The 24,651-nt window shown below is 34.7% G+C and overlaps 2 pseudogenes; both read left to right on the top strand.

Moving 5' to 3' along the window:
* The first annotated feature begins 12,145 nt into the window (after positions 1-12,145).
* Positions 12,146-15,896, top strand: LOC128185453 (uncharacterized; annotated as a pseudogene).
* Positions 15,897-17,089: 1,193 nt separating this feature from the next.
* LOC128184021 (uncharacterized) lies at positions 17,090-23,227 on the top strand (annotated as a pseudogene).
* Positions 23,228-24,651: the final 1,424 nt, after the last annotated feature.

Below are 24,651 nucleotides of genomic sequence, written 5' to 3'. Positions count from 1 at the left end.
ATTTGTCTAGCGTGGGTCGAACTTTCAACCATCTGAAGTCCAAGAGACAAGTTCCGCTAAAAAGGAGAAAGAGAGAGACAGAGAGAGGGTATTCTCAATAGAGAAGTGGACTGCCTACCCACTCCTCTAGAGAGAATAGCCGACGATACTAAAATAGTACACGTATGCGTCACAAACCATGAAACCAATGGTCAATGAAGTCATCAGTATGGTCAAATACAGCCAAACCCAGCGGCCATATTTATCATCAAGACGATTAAAAATCAGTATGCATCTTTGGCATATCTTCCTTTGTTATTTGTACAATCATCCAGATAAGGGAAAAAACTAGTAATATGTGTATGGATGGTTTGTTAAACCAAAGAACAAAGTAATGATCATTGCACTATGATTATATGCATATTTTTGTTCTCTACATTGCCTGTTTTTTCACACAAATAGTTTAAAGATACCGTCATATTTGAGCCTGACAGTACCATATGACAGGCTTTTCCCTGAAGCACTTATTAGGAAAACCTTATCACATCCTCTAGGGAAGAGCGACCATTAAGGAAAACTTAAACAAAGATCGACCATGATGCCCCTCTGACCCGGCGAGGGCTTTCCTGAGATCAGTATCAGCTATTTTTGACGATTGACAGACTAAGTACCATTCATTCTAACAATATGTCAGTTTCCTTCCTGTCAATTCATCTATTTCTAAGAACCACGTAGCAAAGGGTCATCTAAGTGAGGTTGGACACAATATGGTGTCCTAATGACTAAAGCCAGACATCTGCAAGGAGCACAGGAAGTGCTCTCTCTCTCTCTCTCTCTCTCTCTCTCTCTCTCTCTCTGTGCAGAAAGCCAAAGTGGTCCAAACTTTCATGTGAATTAAATGTTCTATCAGTCTGACGATTGACTCACGATATGAAGAGCGCCCCCTCCTTATGTGAGTGATTGACGTTGGGACCCACGGGGAACAACTTTATGGTTAAGAAGAAGGGCTATTAAGAGACTCTTGAACGTATTAGGAAGCAATTGGTTTACCCACGATCTCTGTTAAAACTGAGTGCAAGATTTGGCGAGGGGAACGGACTCGAAAACATGCTTCCGTTGCTTTGACCCATAAAAAGATACAGTATGGAAAGGTTCTCTCTAGAACTGCATTAAGTTTTATTCACAATTGTTCTCTTTTTTGCATATATATATATATATATATATACGTGGGATAGTCTATATACCATCAACAAGGTATAAAATGTTGAAAGAATTCTATAAAAGCTCTTAATTTCTGGAATTGCATGACTTTCTTTTCATTTTACTCTTGCTCAAAGTAATTTTTTCCAACCATCAATTAAAAACTCCGCATTGAATATGATAAACCTGACCTCAGCTTGAAGTACACCTATATATATTACCAACAGTGCGTGCTTATTTTACCTTTACTCCCTGATATTGACTACATGTATTTACATTTTTTCATCATTATCATATGAACATTGTGTCGTTTGCCAGCATGTTTTTAGTCGACAAAAATAATGCTTTTGTAATGTCCTTATTTTACATCCGCAACTTTTTTTTTATGTTTACGCTGAAAAAAAAACCAGTCCAAACTTTGTACTGACATATATACACCTGACACAATTACATGGAATTCTCCGGTATAGTACAAAGTTTTACCGAGAAACAATCATAACATATATTATCAAATAATACCGATAAAAGTTTGTCAGTCACCATCACATGCATTTCTCAGAAACGAACGGCGATCACTATGTGTTAATAGCACACATATCAATGATTATTGCAGGAAGAAAAGTTATCTCGAAAACTGCGTATATATAAAATACAGCAGTCAGAGCAAGGACGTTTGAAAAATTCGACTGAATCAAACCTCGTTGGACGTTTGTGAGTCTGTCAGATTTTATATCATATCTAGGGAATTTAGGTGTTTTCCCAACTTTCAAAAATTAATAATTTTGAAAAAAGATTACAGTTACTCTATGATATACATGTGCATTCGGTAGCAATTAAAAAATAAGCCATCAAAATACTTGGTAACAGTTTAAAGACTACACTTCAAGATTTCAGGTACCCCAATCGCAATCAACACGCCCCAACCTAACCCAAAATTATTTAAAAGTATGATATTTTAAAGAACGTATGGTTTAATAAAACAGATTATCGAACACTTAAAGTTTTTTTTTTATTTAAATTTGAAATATCATTTAATAAGAGTAGGTTTTTCTGTCATTGCAATAGAACACTTTTTAATAAGGGATTGGACCTTGGGCAGTTGTGTCATACAGCAATGTGACGTAGGCCTAGCCCCGCAGCCATGGCTCTGCTTTGTCTGGATTTTGAGCTAGGACTACGCAACCTATGCATATTTTTATCATTTTGGTGCAAGAAATAGATAGTTACGTCCTACCGAAAGTCCAAGGTCTTGTTCAAAAAGGTGCTAATATTGAAAGCATCCAAAATATTAATTTTAGAACTTCGTGCTGTCAAAATTTATTTTCCAAAAAAAAATATCAATAATAAAAGAGCAAGCTTTTCCTGTACCGCTTTTAACGATAGTTTTTTGCAAATATAATGTTCCTGCACCCAATGAAAAAAAGTAGACGACTGTTGCTCAAACTGTGACATCCATTAACATCCCACGCTTTTTCGAAAAAAGAAAAAAGTGAATTTTTTCCCGGATACACTCATTGGTTTCATCTAGAAATATTGCAATCAATTTTTCATAACACTTTGCTCTATCTACATAACTCTTTAACAGATAACTTCCCGGAAAGTAGTATTGAGTGTCATTTGTGGTTACAAAACTCTTTACATTCAAATATCGCTCAGGCTCCGTTGTCACCAATTTTCCTCAAGTCAATATTCAGCCTCAAATCTGAGGTTTGACCTCAAGTTTATGCACTTCTCTTTACAGGATTTGAGTTGAGGAATGAGTTGAGGGATTTGATAATTTTGGTGACGGTGGAGCCTGATGGTATTATAACTGAGTTCTGTTACCTTTCTGTAAAAAGTTGTCCGATGAAAATGTACGGACAGTGACTAAAATTTTCTCTGCTATTTCTATAAAAAAAGAATGAAAAAAAAACAAAAAAAAAAACAACAACAACTGCGTTCATAAAGCAACTGACCTAACTGAATCACAATCTGGCCAGTTTAAACCAATTTGTCCGTGTATAAATATACACATTCTTAGAAGTTTTCAAACCGGCCTTCGAACGCATCATTAGTAGTGTTCAGTTCTTTGATACAAATAATAGTTCAAACAGTTAAATGCTATCCGGGTTTTATTCCATAATTTACCAAAACTAAGATAGCTATACCGAGAGCACTGACTGCACAGACTGGCGTCAAACTTTCAAATGTTCGTAGTGATCTCCCATCTCAATCGGAACATCGCTCGGCCTTTTCCGTCAAGTCGAGAAATTTCTAGATTTGACGGAAAAGGCTGAAGGATGTTTCGATTGCTCCCATCTATGGAAAAGTTGGCTGTTCCTTCTATATCACGAACTTAATATCGACAAAAAACAAAATTTAACGTTCTTACTTGGATTATAAGGATGATAGAAGCAAAATTAAGAGAGAGGTGTACATACAAAAAATATAAACAGTTAAAAGCTCTCTTTCTTGGTTCACCCGGACTATGAAGGCAAAGCGACCATTGCAAAATCAAACCACATGATACGCAATGATCGCTACAGTTCATACCCACATGAAATTTCATTGTTTTATTGACCCCGAAAGTGCTACGACGTCTATAGATCAAAGTTAAGGATTCTTGATGCTAGTGTTATGTTATTGTTGGATTTACAAAGAATTTCACTAATTCAAATTTTCGTAACATATCAAGCACCTGCAAGCCTGTTCCATAAAATCAAAGTTCAGAGAACCCTTCCTCTTGGTTTTCTGAAATTAGACAGAGAACATCCAAACAATTGTCGAACAAACACACCGGAAATTAAAGAATCGACCGAGTAAAACATGAGACGTACAGATTTAAGTTTAGTACAGCTATATTCGGTGACAAAATGTTTAATGTTTGGCTTAACCCCCCCCCCCCCCCCCCCCCACACACACACACACACGACAGAAGACTGCTAGATGGCAAGGATGGTATTCGAACTAGTAATTGGCAAGTCTTAAAAATAAAAATATATTGTATTTTTAATATTAAGCGTCAATCCATTCATCTAAGAAGTAAAAACTAAAACTAGAATTCAAAGTCTTAGTGGCGGGAAATGGTCATTGACGGGTTGTCTTTATATGAAAGTAGTTACATGCCGAAAGAACAGGGGCGTACAAGGCGTTATGTATCCCCCACTCGGAGCAATGAAGGCGAAAGATTTTCAATTTAAGTTAGAATATTAATTTTTGACTCGTATGCACTGTTTTTATTATAAATTTAACGATGGAAGTCAATATTGTGCTTTCATTCTATAAACACGACCGGTATAAGTTTCCAACTTAACGTGCACAGCGTTTTATGCCAAAATCTTGGATCATTCACTGCAAAATTAGGTATAAATGGGTCCTGACTCCATCCTAAAAGTACTTTTATTTAAAGAATAAGTTTATTTTGATTTTTATTATTGATTTATTAAGATGGAGTCTAGACCCAAAATGGGTCAAATTTGTGATTCTCTCCAAAAACGTTTTACTTAATTGATTATTGTCAAAGAGTTAAATTTATTCACATGTAAATTAATGTGTCAACGTAGCTCACTGGGATAGGCGGAGGCTCTTAGTACTTATTCTCGATTGAGAGGGTGTTCGAATCGTATAGACGGCATTTTATTTGTAATTCATTTGCTTTTAAGTAAAACATGTTTGCTTTTTTATTGGATTATTATGAAAAAATATCTAATACCATTTGTATAATGACAAGAATTACGTAATGTTCATGTTCTGTACAAACAATGTCGGATAAAAATAGCGCTAGCACAGATAGAACCATTTTAACAAGACCTTGGACTTTGGTTAGTTGTGTCAAACAGCAATGTGACGTAGGTCTGTCTATTTCATTGCTGGCCACTCAGCCATGGCTGTTTGAAATCGACAAGATTTGTCTGGGTTTTGAGCTAAAACTACGCACTCGGTGCATATTTCACTTGATACCGCGTCATTTTTAACTTGTTTTGACGAAAGAAATAGATAGCTACGTCCAACCGAAAGTCCAAAGTCTTGTTGAAATGGCTCTATGAAATCATGCTGTAATGCTTAGAAAGCATCAAATCAAACAAAGGAGATAAGTATCAAGTACATGTATTATTGTATATTATGTCTTTGTCAGAGAATATATTATGTTCTATATATATTCTATATTATACATGTACATGTACTGATGCACTTTTTCAAACGTGAATATTTTTTATATGTTCATATGCCATTTCAAAATCCTGGGTACGGGGGGATTTGTCAGGCCTTATACGCTCTTGTCCTTTTGAAAATGTGTACTTTTCCCCTTTTAACTGTTATTGTTTTTGAGCCGTACAGTTTCGTCAGGATGATTTGTGATGAGTTCTTGTTTTTTTAACAAACTGAGATCAAGGATTTAATTTCAAAAGTGCATATGATATTCATGATGTTAATCTTTGTATCATAAATCATGTCATAATTGTTAATTATACCAAATACATTAAAATTCCACTCTGTCGCTGGGTTCATCTAGGATACGAAATATAAATTAAGTCTTAATAATTACAAGATATTGAAAGAAATATTAGACAGCGAGTTCATTTGAAATACGATAAGTCTTGTTATTGGGCTTCATGACAAAGTAAGGGCACATCATATGCTTGATATAACGGTAATTGGTGACCACGGAACAAAATAAGACTGCGTCCATCTTGGAGACAATACGTCACTAATTACAACGGGGATACTTTATTTCTGATGGATGTGACCTGACAATTCACCTGGTTCTTTATGAAATCAGATTCCGAACCAAAATGGACGTCTGTCAGCCCTTGAGGAACATCAAATATGAAAATCGACAAAGGATTCTGTCTAGACAAGATCTCTCTGTCTTTTCTTTCTCTATCTATCTTTCTCTTTCTCTGTCTGTCCGTCAGTCCGTGTGTGTGTGTGTGTGTGTGTGTGTGTGTCTCTCTCTCTCTCTCTCTCTCTCTCTCTCTTTTCTTCGATATTTGTCAGTATAATTGGTCCCAAGGATAGTCATACATATATGGGACACTACAAATCAATAACATGTTTATGCTTATTCTACTTTTCGAACAATGAACAAGTCGTCTAGCAGTACATGGCCAATATAATAATTCATTGTGTTTATCATTGAAATTGTTCTGTCAAAGCATAGAAATAAGTCAATAAAAGAACACAGAGAATTGTAACACCTGCGTTTGACAAAAATTAACCCAGATGCATAGGTCTCGAGGAGACAGTATAATACCGGGTAATTCATGTCTGGGGCTGTCTGGACTCCATCCATTTACATAATTAACCAAAATAATACACCAAGAGGGCTACTGAGGAAATATTGACCACATTAGGGAGAAATTAACAAATGCCATTTGGATGAAGAAAAAAACAACCCAGCCACCCAGTTTTGATAAACTGTTGTAGTGACATAATAAACACAGCCCGGCCTTTCCGGTTCTTTGACGCTGGTTGTTTTTCATGCTTCCGTTTTCAGTTGCTCACAATGTCATTATGACGTCCATAAGCTGTTTAAATTACAAGTGTATTTTTTCCGTCTTAATCTTTGTCTGTATGTTGCATACTGTTATAAATCGGTACAGCTACTGAATTTATGACTCGTACATTACACATTGATATAATACGTCATTGTCCACTTACAGTGACACCATTCTGGTATCATGGGAAGATTTTTTCCCGAGGACTAGACTGTCCTTTAGTGTTTAGTCCAAATGATTTAGCATTTATTAGTCTCCAACCTTGATTTGATCCAAATATATAAATTTCTATATTTGCCGATCACACGTAATACTGATATTATTTCGCTGGACCTTGAATTCGCGATCCTGATTAAACCTTGAAATACCATTTCTGGTTTAAATAATTTGTTTTCTTTGGAAAAACGAAAATAAAATCATTAAAAATGATTTATCAAATGCTAAAAATGCTAGATCATATTTGCGACATCCACACATAACCATGAAGCCAATTACTACTCTGTTCTGTGCTTCAAAACATAGTATCAACCTCGAGAAAAAGAAATATTTGACTATATTAGGTTAGTTGTGCCATGTGGTATTTTTCATCATTCCTATTCATGACGTCAATTTTTCAAGGTTTAGCGCCCGATAGATCTGCGTCACATATTTTGTTGAGTTTTTTTTTAATTGCGGGGGGGGGGGGGGGGGGGGCATTGTGACTAACTATTTTTTGCGAATTAGTGATCACCATGAGATAACCACAGAGGACGTAACTTCTGACGTGTTCACTGAACTCCCGTAGTTCTTCTTCCCCCGAAGGATCTAAGAAATAAATCAAGAACAATTTAAATCCATGTCTGCAGGCATCGAGTTTGGGAGGATCAATACAGCGGCCGTAGCTTTTATCTTTCCATAATGCTATATATCAAGATGTCTCTTGGTTGAGGTAAAGCCAAATGTAGGCTACACAGAGCAGACACAATAAACTCCCTACATTTTCCTACATGTCGCCCTCCTACTGTAAATAACACTCTTTGATATATCTATATATTTACGTGAGAAAATCAGGCACGTGAATCTCGAGTAAGGTGTAAAAAAAATGGAGCAATTAAGCGAAGTTCAACACGCGTAGTAAAACAGAAGTATGTCGCAGTTTCTCAGCTAATCCGTCAAAATAATAAAAACAAATGCGCCGCATACCGATTGAAAGACGTCATTGACAATTTAAGTCAAGAATTTTGCGGCAGATAAAACCCTGAAAACAAACTAACAAAATAGATAAAAAAAGAAAACCGTCAACATATTGAAGAATTCAAGAATAAATAAATAAATAAACAAATGAGGGAAATTAGGCATGCTGTAATTCGCGACATTCCTCTCTTGCAGTTCATTGAATTTTCCTGGAAAGGCCATGCAGGAAAGCTCGAGTTTATTCTCTAACGCTAAGGAGTCGCATGGAAGGCAGGTATATTGATCACAGGAAGGAAGGATTCGTGACCGACTAGGCTGTTGACCTCTCGTTCACAGCACTCAGGGCAGATGGATAGCTCATTCAGAGGCTGTGAAAAAAGCTCTGTATCGGCATTTCATCTCCACAAGTCGACAAAAGGTCAGTTGTGGACAGGGGAATTTTGGGTCAAATCGCATTGATTTCTGTTCCCCCTAGGGACCTTAGAGGGGCGGACAAAGTGAGGACAATGAACTGAACTATGAACGCTTCTCCTCAAAGGCCCAAAATACCTCGATCTATAATCTGCAGTTGATGGTTTAATTTCATACCTATTCACAATACAAACAGCTAGACGCTATTCATTGATATTTGAGTAGCTGTCTTGTCTGTCTATTTGAAAATGCAACTAGGTGATGAATTCATAATGGGACGAGTAGGTGTTAACAAATGGGAATCTGAATTGTCTGAATGACTCAGAAACAAAGCATGTCTTCAACAACCAGTAAAATTACCTCTGGTTGTTTTATTATACCACGAGTTTTCAGGTAAAAATACGGCAAGGCACCAATAGCAGCAGAATTAAGTCAACCATGAAAGGGAAATCACAGTCAACCGCACCGGGTGTTCACCACCAACAAAAACATCATCGTGGAACCAAAACCTGCCTCGCAACAACAAACGTTTTAGACATCATAGTTCGATGACATGTAAGGAAAAAGGCGATTGAGGGAGCGAAAGAAGCTAAAGAGCCACGAGATGAAAAGATCCGGAAGATTACAGGGTTGCATGCAAATTTGAAGATAATTCATCAAAAAAAAAAAAAAGTGAAAAGACTATTGGAACGAGAGCGCTCGGGTTTGGCGAACGGCTGATGACCGAGGAGCTAATCCACTAGCAATCGATGAAGTGAAAGACAGCCTCAACGAACAGGCAGTCATTCACACCGTAAACCCCGGTTGATCCTTTGACATCTTTCTTTTTAAAGGTGTTGGGCGGATCAACCACATGCATAAATGCACGTCATGCACACTTGAAAACATTTTTTGTAAATTTCACTGCTGATTGAGTTTCATTTTTCTTTTACAAAAACGGTACTTAAAACTCAAATCTAATGCAGTGACATTTCTGAACGATGTAACTTGAAATAAAGATAACCCAAATACTCTTGCCCCGAAGTCTTGCTTCCAAGTTTAGAGAATTAATCATTCTAAGTGGTTTATGTTTTATTTCTCTTATGAATTGATGACGACATTTAACCAAAAACATTCATAATAATAACATAAAACAATTTTGCCATTCTGTAGCATGGTTTTTTGTTATAACACCACCATTAATTGTATTTATGCAACTTTTGGAAGTCTTTCTACGTTCTTAAACTCGTTCTCGCTGTTTCGATTGCACTTTTCTCTACTGCCAGAATGATAAATTCCGTGAGTAATTGGGGGTTGCCTTAGTGTAGTTTTAGCAGTGCAAAAGAGAATTATGCTTTCAACACGATTGTCACTAAAATAGAAAGGAATCCACATTTCAAGGTGAAAGGCATTCGAATCACAGATGATGTGTCTATTTTCAGTCGGTACGGGAGCCTTCGGCTGTTGAAGTCCTTTTGGATGAGCTGCTATCGTTTATTGAATTAAAACTACTGTTTTCGAATATTTAGAAAATGTCTAAAAATATCCTGTTTTGATTGAATTGTGGTAAATTGTCGTCTATATTTGAGTGTTACGATGAGATTAAAGTTTACATATGGGATTGGTTCCCGAAATCTTACATACTTTATAATGAATCTAAAGAATATCCAACAATAGTTCTTCGCTCCTATTCGTAAAAATAGTCCTTTCTGATATGCCATATAGATTAGGGTTTTGGTAGGTTTGGTCGATACTCAGTTGATATTAGTATCTTATCAAACGCCGGATTTCAAAAATCTTGTATTTTTAACGCCTCCTTCTACTCACGTTTTCCTCTAGAATAAGTATGTGCTTATAATTCATTAAGAAGAAGAAACTTCTATCGCTTTCGAAATTTGGACTTTTCTGTGTTTCGACAACCATTACAGTTCAGAAGAGGAGACACCATCCCAGAAATCAAATACATATATTATTTAACATCTCTGCATTTATGCACACGCATAACTCAGGTATAAAACGACCAGTACGGATGATTTTGCAACTTTGTAAACAATATTAAAATATTCTTTATTTAATTTGTTCAAGAACTCCCAACAGAAATGTGTGAAATATATGACGACCGGACATTCCTTGAAACATACAATTTTTTTTATGATTAGCAAATCATTATATTTTAGAATTGTTTACCTTCAACGAGTAAAATCAAGTAACTTATAGTACTAGATGCCGAAATTACGTTTGTCTGCAAAGAATAGGCAATTTTGGAGGAGAAAAAAATACGTTGAAAAACTAAAAAATACAGTTTTGTCTTCCACATTCTGAAAATAAATAATTTTAGATGCTTAACTTGTCAAATTCAAAAGATCCTCGCTTGCTTCAACCGAAGATGGCAAAGAGCGTAAATCGAAGTCTTACAAAATTAATATTGTACATCGTTGCACATGCAGATCCTATGTAGTTTTGACATTCTCTGATAGTCAAATAAAACACATGTCGGACTTCATTTTACAGTATTGCAAGCGAGATGACTCCGTATGGTCAGTCAAACAACTGATCCATGTATCTAAATATTACTGCCTATATAATATTATATTTGTTGCAAATGTTTCAAACTGAGTGTTTTATCATACACTAAATAAATACCAAATGAATAAGTACTTACAATATATGGTTCGTAATGAACAGATGAACGTTTGTTTTGGAATTAAGTTTCTTCATGTACTACCGAATCAGTTATTTCGCTTTCACACATTAATATATCATTACTTTCATTTTTATTCTTTCGTTCTTTCTTTTTTTACAAGGTATTTCCCCCTTTATGTCAAAAGAAGAGGACATTATTAGTATGAATGACTACACTGCACAAGATATATACATACTCCAGATCATTACGCAAACTAAAGATAAACAGTCTGTATTTTGTTGATTGTACTTTTGACACTAGATATCATCATATTTAAAAACGTTGTTTCAAAGAATTTTTATTAAAATATATTTTTCTATTTTTATTGTTTACAATGCTCTAATAATCAACCAAAATTTGAGTGTTAAGTCGTAGAGATGCAAGCAAGATACAGAGCTCACAATTCTTTGTTATGTAAACAAGGTTCGTGCCATGTTTTTGTTTACATTGATTCAATATGTTACATTAAACAATTAAATAATCAAAATTTTCTACTACAAATATGAGTTTATTTTCTGTCTGCTGAACATAAATAAACAGATCATAGCGTCACATTTTTTAGGTTTAGTCCTAGAATTTCCTATTCAACATTCAAAATTTAATAATTACATTAAATATATATACATTTCCCTGCATGTTGCATTGGAAATCTGTGACGTTCAATTTCTTTTGAATACACTTAGCCTATTCATGTTTTGGGTATATTTGCTACTAGTTTATTATTACTATCTATTACTTACTTATTGTAAGATTTAATGAAACGATCAAACTTACATAACTAATTTGATATGTAATGGTTAATTCTTATCTATTCGTCAATACAAAATAAATGGACAAAGTTTTTGACACCATATTTTTAATCGCGGAAGCAAACCAGATATATGTTACAAGATGATATGGCTGTTTCATATCCCTGTCTTAGAGCGTATATAATGGCTTTAAAGCGATGATTCACAAATATTTCATGCAAACATATATAAGAATGAATATACTAGTAAATATAAGCACTGGATGCTTATTTTTGGATGTCGTCGCTCCTATAACACCCCAAGCTTTGACATGAGCTTTGTTTAAGAAACAAAATAATTGTAGTCTTGGTGTTTTCTTTACAATTAACTCGACGACATATTTTGGTTGACAGTAGAAATGCCTAACTAAAGCACTGTAGACATTAAAAACGGAAAAATAAATTTTGACCAAATCATTATTTCCCGACTGCGCCGGGTGCGTTCTACTAATTCTTTAAAAATTACGGAAGAATTTGAAACACAAAAAGTGCGCTTTCAAGTTTATACCCGTGAAGGCTTTAAAAAGACATGGAGCAACGATTTCCCACCTGAAGACTTAAGTGTAAGAACAATTTTATTTTGTGAAGTGATAATTATTTACATTTTTAAGTCAATTTTAAAACTAAAAAATGATAAAAATGATACAAACCATACGTATAATTTACGATTTGTTCACGTTGCAGTATTGCATGAATCTAAAGAACATGAATTTTTCATCTTATGAATGACAAATTGCATAATGGCTGATTTCGTTGGACGTGTAAAAGAAATCCAAGACATCACTAAGAGAGTGATTTCTCAATCAAGCACATCAACAGTTGTCATAGTGTACGGACTTAGAGCAGTAGGAAAGTCTTCCTTAGTTCGTCAAATTTGCCACAGGATCCAGGATTTTGAAGTGGAATGGGTGGATCTAAAAAACGTAGGCGAGGGAATCAGAATTTTGGAACCCCTCGCATTATCAATTTTAAAAGAAAGCCTAAGCTTATTACGCCATGAGGACATTCATGAAGTTTTCGACGGTCTGGTTGATAGAATTTTAACCACACTCAAAAACTCTCAAAAGAAACATCTCATTGTCTTTGACAACATGGAAGACGTTGTGGAGAGCGAACTATCTGTAGACATGGAAAAGGTGATTTACTCGCTTGCTAGTCTAAAGAACACTCGAATACTGGCCACATCGACAACAAAACTCCCACTTGCTCAACATCCCGATATCTTTGAAATGACATTGGGTCCATTGTCGTTAAAAAACTCACAAGACTTACTCTGCAAACTTTGTCCGTCTTTAGAAAAGGACCAAAAATTCTACAAAATTGTCGACTTATGTGAAGGCTTACCACTTGTTCTTCAGATGACCGCAGCCGAAATTGACGCAGGGGACTTAACTGTGGAAGAGATTATATATCTGCTGAGCCAATGTCGACTGAAACTTTTGAGTCAGGAGTTTTATCCAAGTACAGAGAGACTGGGTAAAAAAAATGCATTTTAACGTCATTTTTGCATATTTACTAAAAAATTTGTAAAGAGGGCTGGGAGTTAGTGGTCTTTTTAAAACTGTATTAATTTTCTCGAGACGAATCTTTTCAATAGTTTAAGGCAAGAATATCATGTCTCAAAATGTTTAGCTCGATCTGATGGGCACTTTGTTGACCGTGCATCCTCCTTAAAACGTTTGTCACACAGCTAATTCTGTTTACAGCTCCAGTCTATCTTGCATTCCTTCACCGCATGTCTAAACCACTACAGGAGAAGTTGTCTATGATTAATTATATTCCAGGGACATTTGACGAAAAAGAGGTATTGGAAATTATGGGTAAATATCAGTGTTAAGAATGTAGTAACCTATATGGGACAATGAAGCCATGGTTTTGAATTTCATTTTATTTAAGAGGGCTTGATGATTGAGTCTATATCAGACTCTATCAATTTCCATATAAAGAAGAGCTCTGTAATAGACAGAGCACAATTTTAGGGGATAGAACATATACAGCAATTCATATACAGGACACTTTTACTCATAAACATCTTCCAGAATCAATAAGAAAACATTTATATAACTATAAATCTTAGTAATGCTTTTTTATTATAAAACATGTTTGCTCTTTTGTTTTATTAGGGGGACTATATCCTCGGAGAACACCACTATAGGAACGCGTTAAGAATCAGACAGGGTGGCCAAACAGTGAGGGACTGTTCATTGGCTTTCCTTTATCAAAGTCTGGGTTGGAACTTGGGATGCCAGGGGAAATCACAAGAAGCTATCGTGTAAGGTTAAGCGGCTTTATATGTCAAAACCAAAGCAACAAAATACGATGGCGAAAAACAGAACACATTTCTACTGTTGAGAGATAAAGCAATGCCAGTATATTATGGTTACATGCTTGCTCAATTTATATACTAGTAGTTGGTTCACGTCTGCTTGATTAATAAATAAATAAAAAATAAATTTTCAAATTAGAATATGCCCACCCAGTTGTGATTAAAATGCAAAAAATAAATAAAATAAAATAAAATAAAATAAAAACTAGCATCTGTTGAACAACAACTTTTGTTTTAATTTTCTTTTTAACAAAATTTAATTAAATGCCGGATTTGTAAGATGTAAATATAGTCTTGCTAAATTATTTCATGGCATGATTATGTATTTTTGTATTTCTTATGAGCATACTGTGCTGATCTTGAAACTCAATATCACGTAATGAACAATTCATTGAATTTATATCAATGTGACGAAATGAAGTTTCTTCTGTCATTATTATATTTTCCAAGAGCATACTGTGCTGATCTTAAAATTTAACTTCATTATGAAATTTCTTCCGTCATTCGTTATTATATTTTCAGATTTCTTGAAAAAGCCCTAACAATTGAAATAGAACTGGGGATGTCTTTAGAAAATCTCATCCTAAACACACTTCAATCCCTTGCCTTATTTCATCTAGATCTAGGTAACCTGTATTTTCGATCCACAAATGAATAAAGAAGAATATTTAACCTATGATTTTGTTTTACTAATGATAATTAAGAGGCCATATTAAAACGCTTCGTTGATTCTTTTAGATCACATGGACATAGGCGAAAAATATCAACTGGAGGCCTTACGACGCAGACGACAAGCTATTGGGACGGATATGCACCCTATTCTTGGTGCTATGTTGAATAATGTTGGTGAAATGTATCAAAAGAAGGGGCACATTTCCCAGGCAGAACAATATTTTAGACGTGGGCTTGAAATCAAAACACAAACAAACGCAGCATGGAAAAGCATAGCGTTATCTGAGGTGAACGTTGCAAACATATTGACTGAATCTGGAAGACCCGACGAAGCGCTGGAAGTCTTGGACAGCAGCATGAAACGGGCGGGGAAATTCCAAAATATTTATGAGGATATTCGGTCTCTTATAAGCGAGTGCTTTGGAAAAGCTTTTATGGAGAAAAGAATGTATAAAGAAGCTGTTGGGCATTTTCGGAAAGCTGTTCGTCGTCATGGTTGCAGCCAGTCACGTGATTACGGTGTCCTTAATTCGCAGTGTCTATTAGCCGAATGTTTAATTTGTCTCGAAAAACATGAAGAGGCCATATATTTGATTAATTCTGCCCTTCGACAAAAAGATGCAGCAATTCGACACAAACCGTCTACGCTGAATATTCTTCGTTGTTATAGGATTCTTCGAAATGCCCAGTCAGCCATAGGTAAATATTCAGATGCACACATATCGCACGAGCAAGGATGTCGTGAATATGAGCGACTAAAAGAATGTTTTTATAAAGAAGAAGGCATGGAGAAAGTTCGGATAGAATGGACTGACCATACATAATAACGACATTGCTATCCTCGATTAATTGCCAGAAAACACAGGGTTCATGTGAATTTAACTTTATATATTATCTTTATTTCTTTTTATTTCACTTGCGTTGAGATTGTTTTATTGAATTTCTCATCTTCTCTTCTCATCTTATTATGAAGACCAAGCCAATATACATATTGGCTTGGAATTTGTGTCATACATGTACGCATAACGTATAATGTCCTTTACAAATATTGTCCAGAATCAAATGCTTTTTAGATTACCAGGTTAAACAGTTAGTTATTTTGTGAATCTTGTTTTGAGCCAAAAAAATTCTTCAATCATTATTTCCCCTTAACCATTATAGTGATCACAAAGTGTTGAGAAGATAACTAATTAAACTAGCTGTATTCTTTTTTTTTTTATTTGACAGACTTAATGTTTGAGCAAAAGGTTCAATGGTCCGACTCTGGCCTAGGAGACTGCTGGAAAATTTATAATTTTACATTCATAAAAATTCATAGTGAATTTTAATATAGTCCAATATTGTAAAATTTGAAAACTTTAAAGCGGTTTTCTAAATTAAGATATGGTGAATTTTCATCAACATAAATATCTCAAGATGATCACACCACAATAAATTGCAGGTCTTTGGATCCTTTAGAAATTGTTTTAAATTGAGTTAAGGCCATTGAACCTCCTCATTCTCTTGTTTCAGTAATAGTATATGTTGCCATTTTATGTTGCCCGTTGCTATGTTCTATCCCAGATGGCGTTCTTTAATCATACATGGGGAAACATATTTCATTATTTTACCCCCCCCCCCCCCCCGGCAGCCTTTTTGGACTCCAACCCCATTTTAGAATCAGAATTTGCTACCAAAAGCTGCACGTCTGATAAGCTATATGGGTTTTCTACTAAGATGTTAACATTATACCCAATAATACAAGAACAAGAACAGCATACCACTGATCTTGCCGTTTAAGACAAGCCATCGTCAACTAAAAAATTAATAAGGAATGTTTTCCTTTTAGGAAGAGAGTCTGAAAAAATGTAAAACTACAATGTAAATAAGCTTATTTATAAGATTTGACATGTTAAGGTAAATGCTGACATAAAAAAGACCTGAAAAAAACTGACAGAAGAAAAATTCATTAATATTGATTTGCAGTTCTTTGGGGAAAAATACTGATTAATTCGTTCATATTTGAAGACAATTTATTCTGGACCAAAGAAGTGGATAATACAAAGATAACTATCTTTAAATCTTATTAGCATTAAGTATTACAAGCGAGATAACCCCGTATGGCAAGTCAAACAACTGATCATCGAATTGTGTATCTAAGTATCAGTGCTTAGATATTTTTTTTGAAATTAATATCTTATTTCTTGCAAACTTTGCTAAGTTTTATATTTAAGATTCTCCGATCCTTAGCCTCAAAGTATTTTTTTCATTCAAAAAATGTTATTTAAATTTTAAACTCTATAAACGAAATAAAATAGAAAAATATTTTTTAATGGTATCCATGCATTTTGCAAAGTTATTGCAATTTAGGCCACGATGAATATAATGGAATACATAATGTATATATGTATAAGTTGAGAAATTTTGAAGGAAAAAAACCCGGTTGTACAGGTGCATCGCTACCTTATCTTCTTGGTAGTAGGTGTCCATGGAGCCACTAAGTCAAGCAATTCGTTGAATGACTTTGTGTAATATTAACACTTTAAGACTTATTAAATTTGTCTATTTAATAGTCAAATTTATGGTACGAATAAAACAATGCGGATAAATTAGAGTTATCGAACATTGCTGAGGATCGGAGATCGTTAAAAAACCCAACATCCGGTTGGGTTTGACAGAGAATATGCAGAGTTTTGTATTATTGTAGAGATAAAATTGAGTATTCATCAATGGCTTTTATATAGAGTTCGTAATGAAAAGTTAGTGTGGTTCAAAGGTTGTTCATAACGGAGGTACTGTATTAATTATTTTTCTTAATTATTCAGATTATCAGTTGCATCTTCCCTCTAACAAGATATTTTACTCCTCTTACTATCACCTTTTATGATAAACGATCATCTGGTAATTAATAGCTGCTTTGAATGATAACAATACAATAAATGCACACATTCTATTTCATAACACACAAAGAAAATATGAAATGTCTGTTTTATTGATTTTCTATTGATACTGAGATATCGTAGATTTTTTTAACATGTTGTTTTTCTTGATTCTTGACTAAGCCGAGTATAATGGCAGTATTTGACAATTGCGGAAGTGTTTGACACGCTGAGCTGCACTGTCATGGATGTTTGAATACGAAGGCTTACAAAAGACATGGCGCAATGCAATCTGATATGAAAACTATGTGCATTATGTGAAAAATCTAGTTTATTTACTTTTTTAATTTAACTTATGCAAAATTGATAAAAATTATATAAAACATACGAATGAATTAAGTTATTTTTATCACATTGTAGAATTATTTGAATCCAGAGAATATGGTATTTTCATTTCACAATCTGTTCAAATGCAAATTGCATAATGGATGATTTCGTTGGACGTGTAAAAGAAATTCAAGACATCACTAACAGACTGATTTCTCGATCAAACACTTCAACAGTTGTCATAGTGTACGGACTTAGAGCAATAGGGAAGTCTTCAATAGTTCGTCAAATTTGCCACAGGATCCAGGATTTTGAAGTGGAATGGGTGGATCTAAAAAACGTAGGTGAGGGAATCAAAATTTTGGAACCCCTCGCATCATCAATTTTAAAAGAAAGTCTAAGCTTATTAGGCAATGAGGACATTCATGAAGTTTTTGACGGTTTGGTTAAGAGAATTTTAAACACACTCAAAAACTCTCAAACGAAACATCTCATTGTCTTTGAAAACATGGAAGACGTTGTGGAGAGCGAACTATCTGTATACATGGAAAATGTGATTTACTCGCTGGCTAGTCTAAAGAACACTCGAATACTGGCCACATCGACAACAAAACTCCCACTTGCCCAACATCCCGATATCTTTGAAATGACACTGGGTCCATTGTCGTTAAAAGACTCACAAGACTTACTCTGCAAACTTTGTCCGTCTTTAGAAAAGAACCAAAAATTCTACAAAATTGTCGATCTATGTGAAGGCTTACCACTTGTTCTTCAAATGACTGCAGCCGAAATTGACGCAGGAGACTTAACTGTGGAAGAGATTATATATCTGCTGAGTCAATGTCGACTGAAACTTTTAAGTCAGGAGTTTTATCCAAGCACAGAGAGACTGGGTAAAAAAAAAATATAGGCATTTGTTATCTTCATTTTGGTATTTTAACTTAAAATTTATCAAGAGGGCTACAATTTTCTCGAAATATATATATATATATATATATATATATATATATATATATATATATATATATATATATATATAGCGGTGTATGTGTGTGTGTGTGTGTGTGTTTGAATGAGAGAAACTATTTGAAGCTTGTATCTTTTGTAAAAGTTTGTGGCAAGAATATCAGGTTTAAGGTGGTATGGGACATCTGTCATATTAATGTGGATTAAAGTTCATTATAATTTAAATACTTTCACCGGTTTAGAATTTTCAAATTTACAATATCTAACCAAAAAATGACTTTAAAAAATATTTTGAAAGGTAAAAATTGTAAAACCCACAGTGGGATTCGAAGTCCAAGTTACAGATTCGTAGTAAACCCTCTAACTCACTACGCTACGCTGTTAGATGACAATATTGGGAAAGAAACTATTTAAATAACTGCACTTAATTTCATTGTTTATTGTTTATTTCGATAAACAATACGTCACAACATGGAAGTGTCCCAAAACACCTTAAAATGTTTGGGTCGATCTGATAGGTACTTGTTGACTGTGCATCATCCTTAAAACGTTTGTCATTCAACTGATTCTGTTAACAGCTCCAGTCTATCTTGCATTCCTTCACCGCATGTCTAAACCACTACAAGAGAAGTTGTCTATCATTAATTACATTCCAGGAACATTTGATGAAAAAGAGGCATTGGAAATGATGGGTAAATATCATATTTTGTATGTGTTAAGAATGTAGTAACCTATACGGGAACAATGAAGCCATGGTTTGACTTTCATTCTGAAAGATTTTATCATTTAAGAGGGCTGAATGATTGAGTCTATTTCAGACTCTATCAATTTCCTTTTAAAGAAGAGCTCTGCTTTGTAGAAAGATAAAGAAGAATATTAAACTTCATAGCAAAAATGTATTGACTTTTTCTTTGCTTTAATTTTTTCTTTTGCGTTAATTTATTGACCACAAACTTTCCCTAAGCATTATTAAGGATACAACTTTGTTCACTCTAGGTCCAGAGAACTCAAATCATGAATATTTGAGAAGCGCAGTAAATCGCCATGTTATCCAAAAATACGATGTTCACAAAAGATTCAATATCCATGGAATTCTTCGAGACTGTATATCTGAATACATGTTGATTAAGGACTTACCTTGTGAGTTAATGAATAAGTCTGTATATAAATAATTTAAAATTCAAATTGGACCACGATTTGATGTGCGTGAGCCAAAACAAATGGACTTCTTTAACATTTATGTACGTCTTTATAACTGTACTTCAAATACATACATTGTAATTACAGTAGTACGTGGCAGATTTTGCAGAATCTTTTCGAAAATCCTTCAAGAGCTCGAGAATAAATCGTTTACATCTGACTACCAGTGGGCGCTTTGTCAACTTAACCTGGAACAACAGAACTTCAATAAACTTCTCACCGATGTTTTCCACTGTACCAGTGACACATACCAAGTTTTTGTCAACATCGCCTCCTTCCAGTTTAATACGACATCTCCAACTTTCTTATTTAACTCTCCGGACTCCTACGGTAAATGACCGTCAGTCTCAAAGCTCTATCAAGTAGGTTGATTAAAAATCTGCTGCTAAACTCACAGTATTTTATATTATTATATTTTCATGTTAAATACTGAAATCTGATTGGTTTAGACGCAGTTGATAATCCGTTCTATTACCCTCAGCGTTAGCAACACACTTAGCAACGGGTAACACAACGACATGCGCGTAAACTATGCGCGTACGGTTCGCCAAAGAATTCCCGTTATTCAAATATAAAAATAGTCTTTTTTAAATTAAGACATTCAGTATAATAAAAAAAATAGTGCCTGTTTAGGAGGGTAAGAGTTGAAATTGACACCCCTCGAAAACCATTGTCAGCCTCCGCTTCGCGTCGGTTGACAATAGTTTTCTGGGGGTGACAATTTCAGCTCTTACCCTCCTAAACAGGCACTATTTATATATTGTTTAAGAGATGGGAATGATGTTCTACAAAGAATGTCTACGCCTTACCCAACAATACAAGAACAATTACGACTCATCCAAAGTCCTCAGTGGTTTAGGAAGTGTTATTACCAACATAAAAGTAAGATGATTTCGATGGAATTTATTTGCTTGTTTTACTAATAAGAACCTTAAACTGAATAAAGGAAGATTTGAAGAATAAGCTATTGCACAACTAATTTGATTGAAACTATGCCATAAGAACTCTTTTCTTTTACTTGGACAGAAATCAATATTGTTTATAATAACTTAAATATCTGAATATAAATACATTAGAAATTAATGACAGGCGCTGGACATGAAAAAGCATTTGGTGACAAACAGATACCGGTATATTAACATTAACAGGTGTATGTATGACAATACATTTACAATATAGTTTATTGGAAAGAGAACATATACAGCAATTCATATACAGGACAATTTCATTCATACAGATCTACTAGAATCATTAAAAACATTATTAACGTTAGTATATGAATCTAAATAACGCTTATTCATAATTGAATACATATTTATGTTCGTTTATTCTGTTAGGGGGACTATATCCTTGGAGAACGTCACTATAGGAACGCCTTAAGAATCAGACAGAATGGTCCGGCAGTGAAGGACTGTTCGTTGGCTTTCCTTTATCAAAGTCTGGGTTGGAATTTGGGATGCCAGGGGAAATCACAAGAAGCTATCGTGTAAGGTTAAGTGGTTTTAGAGGTCAAAACCAAAGCAACAAAATACGATGCCGAAAAACAGAACTAGTTTCTACTGTTGAGTGATTATATACCGGTATTTGAATTGTATAATTTGGTTACATACAAGCTCATTTCATTGAGTTGGTTCATGTCTATTTGATCAATAAATAAATTAAAATAAATTTTAAAATTAGAATATGTCAACCCAATTGTAATTAAAATGTAAGAATTTCTTAGACAAATAAACACTCACTAAGTCTCTGCTAATCGACATCTTTTGTTTTACAGAACCCAGTTTCTATACATTTCTGTACACGAACTTTTCACAAACGCCTCCTGTATAAAAATGATGCCACCTGTTGAAAACAATAACATCGAGTTTGATTTGATCTTATTGTCGGACCGTGATCTGACCAGGTCCGTGGATTTCCGTTTGACTAGCAATAAGCAACTTTTTATTGATATCATTCGCCACGTATTTAAAAGGGGGCAATCAAAATTTTTTTGTTAATATTTTTGAAATTTTATCTGAAAATTAATCATTAGTAATTCGAATTACACAATTTATATTTTAATTTTCGTGCCGTTATAAATTCCACAAAGATTTAAAGATCCCAACTAGTTATATTACTTAATATATATATATTAAAAAATATAAGCTTAGAAAGCTTTATTTACTGTTCATACAGGCAAGAGGAACTTGGTGCACGAGTTGGGAAACGAACTTTATCGTCATTGTTACATGGGTGCCGTTTACATTCAACTTTCCTACTGATCACATGCTTTTGTTTTACATTTTTCGGGTTAAAAGTTGTTACATTAATCAAGTACATACATCACACACATACATCAATATGTCTTTAGCTATATTTTTTTAAATAATAAGAATTAATACACTCCATTTATTCACTTGTGCTTTTCACACGTGTGTTTAGAGAAAATTTGGACTTTGATGTAGAACAGTTCAACTGTTAGACTAGATGTATTTCCGTATGCATTTAGATCGATACAATATTCCAACTAAGATCAATTGTGACTTACCGTTTATTCCCTGTGAATAGAAATTAGCAGCGTTCACGACCATAACAATGTTTGGCTTTAAAGGTCGGTTTTGAGTGATGTAAATATAGTCTTGCTTAATAGTTTTCTAGTATATATTTTTCTCTTTCCCAAGAGCATACTGTGCTGATCTTAAAATTTAACTTCATTATGAAATTTCTTCCGTCATTCGTTATTATATTTTCAGATTTCTTGAAAAAGCCCTAACAATTGAGATAGAATTGGGGATGAATTTAGAAAATCTTATCCTAAGCACACTTCAATCCCTGGCGCTATTTCATCTAGATCTCGGTAAACTGTATTTTCATTTCTACATATGAATGGGGAAAAATATTCAATCTCTGATTTTTCTCTTCAAATGGTAATCAATAGGCCATATTAGAACAATTGGTTGATTCTTTTAGATCACATGGACATAGGCGAAAAATATCAATTGGAAGCCTTACGACGCAGACGACAAGCTATTGGGACGGACATGCACCCTATTCTTGGTGCTATGTTGAATAATGTTGGTGAAATGTATCAGAAGAAGGGGCACATTTCCCAGGCAGAATACTATTTTAGACGTGGGCTCGAAATTAAAACACAAACAAACGCTGCATGGAAAAGCATAGCGTTATCTGAGGTAAATGTTGCAAATATATTGACTGAAACTGGAAGACCGAACGAAGCGCTGGAAGTCTTGGACAGATCCATGAAACGGGCTGGAGAATTCCAAAATATATATCAAGATATTCGGTCTCTTATAAACGAATGTTTTGGAAGAGCCTTTATGGCGAAAAAAATGTATAAAGAAGCTGTCAGACATTTCCGGGAAGCTGTTCGTCGTCATGGAGACAGCCAGTCACGTGATTACGGTGTCCTTAGTTTGCAATGTCGATTAGCCGAATGCTTAATTTGTCTCGAAAAACACGAAGAGGTCATAGATTTGATTACATCTGCATGTCGGCAAAAGGATGCAGCAATTCGACACAAACCTACAACACTAACTATTCTTAGTTGTTACAGGATTCTTCAAAATGCACAGTTAGCCATAGGTAAATTTTCAGATGCACACATATCGCACGAGCAAGGATGTCGTGAATATGAGCGACTAAAGGATTTATTTGAAGGCTTGGGTAACGAAGAAGGACTGGAGAAAGTTCGAACAGAATGGACTAACCAAAGATAATAACGAGAGTTCAACCTGCGATCAAATGCCAGAAAACAAAGAGTTTATATCTTTTAAATTTAACTTTATTATGTGCAGACATTTTATAACAATACTTTCGATTTTCATTAATGCACTCTTTACATTGGAGGCGCGTTTTGTAGGGTCGTCTGGGACACAATATCGTCATGATGGACGCCAACTATCAAGATTTGCAGTGCGCGGATCTAAAGCATATTCTGAAATCTAAAGGCATTCCTTTTTCAAACAAAAGAAAGCAAGATTTAGTTGAATTATGTGAGAGCGCGGATGCTCTTAATTCGCCCGGAATTTATCAGAACGATAGCGAGAAAAAAGGCTGTAATCAAGAGACGGACGGTTCGGGGAAAACAATTATCAACATCCATGTTACTACCTTGGAATCGTATGGAGTCGTAATCTGGCTACCATCCCAGCTAACGATACCTTTGATGTGACATCTTTTCTCCAGAACTACTGCGGATGGTCCGAATAACGCCTACATACAAAAAAACCGTACAAAGGCTACACGCTGCATTGTTCTGGCCACATTAATGATGTCACGATGGCAATTTTAGGTACTTATAAACTTCGTAAAGCATACCATTTTATATTGACACTCAAATAGGACCCACGTGTTCTTTCTAGTTTTTCTTGTCAAAATCGCTATAAATGAACCGAAGAAATGATCCCCAGTTCTACGGGAAAATTCGGATTGAGATGCCGAATTTTCTCAACCCAACTTTCTCATTAGAACGTCAGATCTGCAACTTAATTATAAATGATTAACTTAGAAGTATATGAATGTTACAACAGAAACATAATGTTGTTGATCAACAGTTTTGTACTCAGTAAACAGGGACTGGAAAAGTCTTACCAAAACATAACTCTATTGATTTA

The sequence above is a fragment of the Crassostrea angulata genome, chromosome 5, assembly GCF_025612915.1.
Source record: "Crassostrea angulata isolate pt1a10 chromosome 5, ASM2561291v2, whole genome shotgun sequence".
NCBI classification, from domain to species: Eukaryota; Metazoa; Mollusca; class Bivalvia; order Ostreida; family Ostreidae; genus Magallana; species Magallana angulata.
Note: the sequence above shows the minus strand (reverse complement) of the source record. Positions and strands in the feature narration are given on the sequence as shown.